At 41.1% G+C, this 6,703-nt stretch overlaps 1 pseudogene across 1 annotated transcript; it reads left to right on the top strand.

The window, feature by feature from the left end:
- Window positions 1-1,673: 1,673 nt before the first annotated feature.
- LOC309648746 (RING finger protein 11-like) lies at window positions 1,674-6,470 on the top strand (annotated as a pseudogene). The gene is made up of 2 exons: window positions 1,674-2,094; window positions 2,313-6,470. The product of its transcript is annotated as an RING finger protein 11-like (transcript).
- The last annotated feature ends 233 nt before the right edge of the window (window positions 6,471-6,703 follow it).

The raw sequence follows: 6,703 nt of genomic DNA, 5'->3' as shown, positions 1-6,703 counted from the left end.
CAACATTGTGAAAATGACTCTACTACCCAAAACAATCTACAGATTCAATACAATCCCTATCAAACTACCACTGGCATTTTTCACAGAATTAGAAGAAAAAATTTCACAATTTGTATGGAAACACAAAAGACCCCGAATAGCCAAAGCAATCTTGAGAACAAAAAATGGAGCTGGAGGAATCAGGCTCCCTGACTTCAGACTATACTACAAAGATACGGTAATCAAGACAGTATAGTACTGGCACAAAAAGAGAAATATAGATCAATGGAACAGGATAGAAAGCCCAGAGATAAACCTACTCACATATGGTTACCTTATTTTTCATAAAGGAGGCATGCATATACAGTGGAGAAAAGACAGCCTCTTCAATAAGTGGTGCTGGGAAAACTGGACAGGTAGGTGTAAAAGTATGAAATTAGAACACTCCCTAACACCATACACAAAAATAAACTCAAAACGGATTAAAGACCTAAACGTAAGGCCAGACACTATCAAACTCTTAGAGGAAAACATAGGCAGAACACTCTATGACATAAATCACAGCAAGATCCTTTTTGACACACCTCCTAGAGAAATGGAAATAAAAACAAAAATAAACAAATGGGATCTAATGAAACTTAAAAGCTTTTGCACAGCAAAGGAAACTATAAACAAGACCAAAAAAACCCTCAGAATGGGTTAAAATACTTGCAAATGAAGCAACAGACAAAGGATTAATCTCCAAAATTTAGAAGCAGCTCATGCAGCCCAATAAAAAACAAACAACCAACCCAATCCAAAAATGGGCAGAAGACCTAAATAGACATTTCTCCAAAGAAGATATACAGATTGCCAACAAACACATGAAAGAATGCTCAACATCATTAATCATTAGAGAAATGCAAATCAAAACTACAGTGAGATATCATCTCACACCGGTCAGAATGGCCATCATCAAAAAATCTAGAAACAATAAATGCTGGAGAGGGTGTGGAGAAAAGGGAACACTCTTGCACTGTTGGTGGGAATGTAAACTGATACAGCCACTATGGAGAACAGTATGGAGGTTCCTTAAAAAAACTAAAAATAGAGCTACCATACAACCCAACAATCCCACTACTGGGCATATACCCTGAGAAAACCAGAATTCAAAAAAAGTCATGTACCAAAATGTTCATTGCAGCTCTATTTACAATAGCCAGGACATGGAAGCAACCTAAGTGTCCATCATCGGATGAATGGATAAAGAAGATGTGACACATATATACAATGGAGTATTACTCAGCCATAAAAAGAAATGAAATTGAGTTATTTGTAGTGAGGTGGATGGAGTTAGAGTCTGTCATACAGAGTGAAGTAAGTCAGAAAGAGAAAAACAAATACAGTATGCTAACCCATATATATGGAATCTAAGGGAAAAAAAAAGTTCATGAAGAACCTAGGGGCAAGACGGGAATAAAGACACAGACCTACTAGAGAATGGACTTGAGGATATGGGGAGGGGGAAGGATAAGATGTGACAAAGTGAGAGAGTGGCATGGACATATATACACTACCAAACGTAAAATAGATAGCTAGTGGGAAGCAGCCGCATAGCACAGGGAGATCAGCTTGGTGCTTTGTGACCACCTAGAGGAGTGGGATAGGGAGGGTTAGAGGGAGAGAGACGCAAGAGGTAAGAGATATGGGAACATATGTATATGTATAGCTGATTCACTTTGTTATAAAGCAGAAACTAACACACCATTGTAAAGCAATTATACCCCAATAAAGATGTTAAACAAAACAAAACAAAACAAAAAACAGCACACATTCCCACACTCAAGCCCCAGAAGATGGGGAAATGCCTTAAGTCCCCCACTTCGGATGACATCTCCCTGCCTCACAAGTCTCAGTCTGACTGGGCTAGCTTTGGCAAAGGGACGGAGCTGGATCAGGAGCTGCTGCTGCCATATCTGGATCTAGTTCCAGTTTTTGTCTATCATCCAACACCTAGCCAGACTCGCCTAGCAACTCAGCTGAGAGGAACAAATTAGGATAGCTCAAAGAATAGGCCTCATACAGCATCAGCCTAAAGGAGTTTATGACCCTGGAAGAAATGGATCAGAAAAAAGGATCCAGGGGACTTCCCTGCTGGTGCAGTGGCTAAAGACTCTGCACTCCCAAAGCAGGGGGCCCGGGTTCGTTCCCTGGTCAGGGAACTAGAGCCCACATACATGCCGCAACTAAGAGTTTGCATGCCACAACTAAGGAGCCCACCAGCTGCAAATAAGACCCGGTGCAACCAAATAAATAAATAAATAAATAAAATAAAACAAATATTAAAAAAAAAGATCTGGGAGTGTGTGATCTGTATGATGGACTTTGTTTATGAGAACCCAACTTGATTTCTGCTGTGTATGCAGATCACCTGGGCTGTACAGATGACTGGCTGATGAGATCCTTCACGTGCCCCTCCTGCATGGAGACAGTTGATGCAGCACTGCTTTTATCCTACGAGACTAACTGAGCCATTGTGTCTCACCTGACTTCAAGTGAACCATCATTTTTGGTGGTTTTGATCTGTTGTCATTGAGCCCAAAGAGCCAGGGATTAGGAATTAAGATCATGCACGAATGTTTCCTAAAAATTCCTGAACGGCTGCAGGGAAAATGTTGGGGAAAAGTACATGATATTTTAGAAATTTAGGGGGAAAAGTAGGATGGTATTTTTATGTAAAGCCTTCACCCAGTGTTTAAAAATATAATTGTATTTAGATCTTGTTATTGCTCCAGTACATAAGAATTGTGTAAAGTGTTACAGCAGCTATATATGTTTAAATTGTGTGTCGAAGATTAAGATAAAGATAGTGGTTGTTTTTCCTAAGTGAGATAACTTTCTTCTTCCCCCTACCCAAATTCTTTTCTGAAGTTGCTGGCATTTGGATCAAGGTTTTATTAAAAGCTACATTTTATAACACTGGCACAAAAAAAGTAGTTTTAAGCTTGTTTGCATAGTTCTTTTTTTTTTAGAATAAACAGAGCATTTATTTTTTACTTTATAGGAACTCCACTAGTTAAGGTCCCATTGTTCTTTTGCTATGATTGTTTACTATTGATGTTGCTGTTTTCTGTCTTTGCTGGTTCTTTCTAATCTACCATTTGTCATTATGGGCATATGATCATCTCAGGGTCACAAGATGGCTGCTGTAAAACCAAGTATCATATTCTCACAAAACAAGGAGAAAGCAGAAAAAGAGTCCAAATGGTCATTTTCCTAATGCATATTTATCTTTTTTCAGAGAAAAATATCATTCTCATAAGCACAATAACAGCCTTCCTCTAATTACTCATTTGTCAAAACAGATTGATATGACCACTCATAAGTCAATTCATGGCAAAGAGGGATATGAGAATGATTGTCTTAGCCTAACAAGGATTTATCCACTAAAGCTGAATGCTTCACTCCTCAAAAAAATCATAAAGTTCTATGAGCAAGGAAGAGCTAATAAGTGACTGTTAAGTAAACCATCAGAATTGTTTGTCCAAGACCATATGATTCTTTTTTTCCACTGGAAATGGAATTCATTACCTTAGGTCTTTTAAAATAGTGTACTATTACTGTTGGGGCTGGCTCTGTGCTTGAAAACCAGTTTATTTATAACCTGTTACAAGTGCTATATCTGTTTGCAGTTAAGAAATGCAGAATTCAAAGTGATCTCCTAGCTTGTAAGTAAACTGAGATTCATTGTCTCTCTTCTATAAAAAAAAATGAGTCAATGTGTCCAGAAACGAACTCTAGTAAAGTGGAGTTTAACATTAAAAAAAAAAAAAAAGTGAGGGTGGAGCCCTCATGAATGGGATTAGTGTCCTCATAATAAGAGACAAGAGAGAGTTTACTTGTTCTCTGCATCTATGTGAGCATGTGATGAGAAGTCTGCAGTCTGATCTGCAGTCTGCAGCCAGGAAGCAGGACCTCGCCAGAAGCTGAATGTGCTAGCATCCTCATCTTGGACTTCCAGCTTCCACAACTGTGAAAAATAAATTTCTGCTGTTTATCAGTCACCCAGTTTATGATATTTTGTAGTAACAGCCTGAAAAGACTAAGACAGGGTACTCCTGACATGGGAGGACCTCCCATGTCCTAGACCTCCCGACACATTCTCAGCCTTCCTTCTATTTGCCATCCTGCACTTGTGTTTGTGATAGCTAGGCCTCTGACCCTCAGTCTGCCACTTGGTACCAAACAGAGGAAAATTTTCATCACTTTTCCTCAGACCATAGCTGGTGGGCCAGGAGAGGAACCACTGCGCCTCAGCTGGCGTGCCTGATTAAACTTCCTTGACATCTTGGAGAGAGCTGATCCCTGCCTCTTGTGGGCTGGTTGGCTCCACTGTACCTTGTCATAATTTGCACTGCTGAACTTACCAGTCATGGGAGCATTACTTGCTTGAGAGACCCTTGAGGACAGAGGATGGGTCTTATTCAACTCTGACACATAGGAGGGTGGGTATTGAAATTTCTCCATGCTGATTCATAATAGGCTGTTCCTTGAGTTACCAAGGTGCCTCCTCCCCTTCTTGTCCAGGCTACACCTGGTCCTCCCCAAGAACCTCTCCCAAATCCACTATTAGCTAATGCTCCAACCCTTTACCAGAATCCATCCCTGTAGATGGTGGCAGCTCATACTGAATCCAGCCTTTGTACCCCAACACTGAATTAAATCTCGGAGATGGAGTTTTGGATGAAGTAGAAAAGAACAACTTTATTGCTTTGCCAGGCAAAGGGAGCCACAGTGGACTAATGCTCTCAAAACTGTGTGTCTCGACCTGGAGGGAGTAGTGAGGAGTTTTATAGTAACAATTCAAAGAGGGTGTGATCAGCTCGTTCAATCACTCTTCTGATGGATTCGTGGTGAGGTAAGTGGCAGTCAGCAATATCAGCCTTCTGGTTCCAACTGGTCTGGGGTCTTCTTGCTTGTGGGCAGCACACCATTAACTTCTCCCACCTGGTGGGTGTTTCAGTATCTGCAAAACAACTCAAAGATATTGTTATGTGTATCCCTTGCGGAGGAACCAGGACCCTGCCCTAAGGCTGCACTATTGTTTCTTGACTGTTTCTCCCTTGTCTCTGCATCCCCTCCCTTCCCTGTTTAGCAACCATTTGAACCTGCCCCTTGGAGCCCAGGGAAGATCATGGGGGCTGAATGAAGCCTATTTCCTGTAATAAAGAAATGGGGGACACAGAAAGACTTTTGTGCCCAGGAGCCCCACATGGTCCTGCTCAGTTTCAATACCTGGTTGTTAAGTATTTTGAACATCTCTCCTGGACACACCATGGGCACACAGGAAGCTATTGCTGAACTAAATGTTTAATGGATAGTGGTCAACAAGGGTGATTTTTCTAATTAAAGAATACTCTCTTCTAGTCTCCCCTGGGAATATTCCTTCCCTCTATGTTCGCAAGTCCAAATCTCACTCATGTCTTCATGAGCCTGATCAAACAACAGAAAGTAAGAGCTGGATGGGGTCGACTCTAACCTACCTTCCTCATCTAAAAATTGAGGAAACATTTCTGGAGCCAGGAAATGACTCACTTAAAATGCCAGGCATCCACGTAGCATTTCTGACCTTATTCATCAGCCGTGTGACCATGGGTGCCTGGAAACACTCCTCTCCACACTGAACCTTGAAGTTCCCAGTTTATTAGGTGCTTACTCTAGTGGGGACATGTCCTTAAACATTTATGTGGATTATAGCATCCCTAAGTGGTAGGTTCTGCTATCACCCTCATTTTATAGATGAGGAAACTGAGGCTTAGAGAGGTTAAGTAACTTACCAAACACATGTAGTAGTTAATTGCTGGAGCTCTTAACTGCTATGCTTTAAATTTTCTTTTTCAGTCACGCTCCTCCTTGTACTGTAACTTCTCCAGACCCTGAGGGCAGGGTATCATTTCAGTATCGCCTTCCTCCTCTGGCACAGTGATAGGTGGGCACTTAGCAAATATTTGTTGAGTGAAAGAATGAACACATGAATACTAAGAGCAGTTGAGCTATGACATGAAGGGGAAGTGTATTCAGAGTTCATATTTACATGGGGGGCAGTGGAGAATAGGCAGATGCTATGGTTTTGGATGTAAGCTAAAGAGAAATTTATGATTGTGTGCAGTGAAGCCAGATTGGCTGTAGCTGGGTAAGAGGGCATACTTCTCCAGCCCTAGGGCTATAAATACCACCTTTGCAAGTTTGCATCACTTTTCCCAAACCTTTCCTGAAAACTCTGCACGGTACCAAGTTTAAATGAGTTTCCTCTTAGTTACTAGTCACTTTGGGAGGGAGCTTTCACCCAAATTTGCCACACAATTCACTGCCAAAAAACGCCATCATCTTTATTTGCATCAGAGGGCAAATTTTCCCATTTAATTATCTGAATCAGCTGAAGATCTAAGTAGAATCTTGAGGGTTTCCACGCAGTTGCTGTAGACTACCTGCTTGCCTTTTAAGATAGTGGTGTGACAATTTGAGGAGTCACTGCAGAGTTCCTTAGCAATGTCACCTCCACCGTGACCTACCAAAACTATTTATATGTGAATGAGGACATAATTCCACATCAGCAGTAGCTTAATTTTACTTCTCCTGGAGAGAAAACGTCCCCACAAAACACTAGCTTTGCCTGTAGTTTATGATTTTATTTAAATGGATGCCCATTGTTGACAGGGTACTTTGATGAGCCCACATCTGCAAG

The sequence above is a fragment of the Balaenoptera physalus genome (assembly GCF_965194825.1).
Source record: "Balaenoptera physalus genome assembly, chromosome: 19".
Lineage (NCBI taxonomy): Eukaryota > Metazoa > Chordata > Mammalia > Artiodactyla > Balaenopteridae > Balaenoptera > Balaenoptera physalus.
The sequence above is the reverse complement of the archived record's forward strand: the minus strand, read 5'-3'. Positions and strand labels throughout refer to the sequence as shown.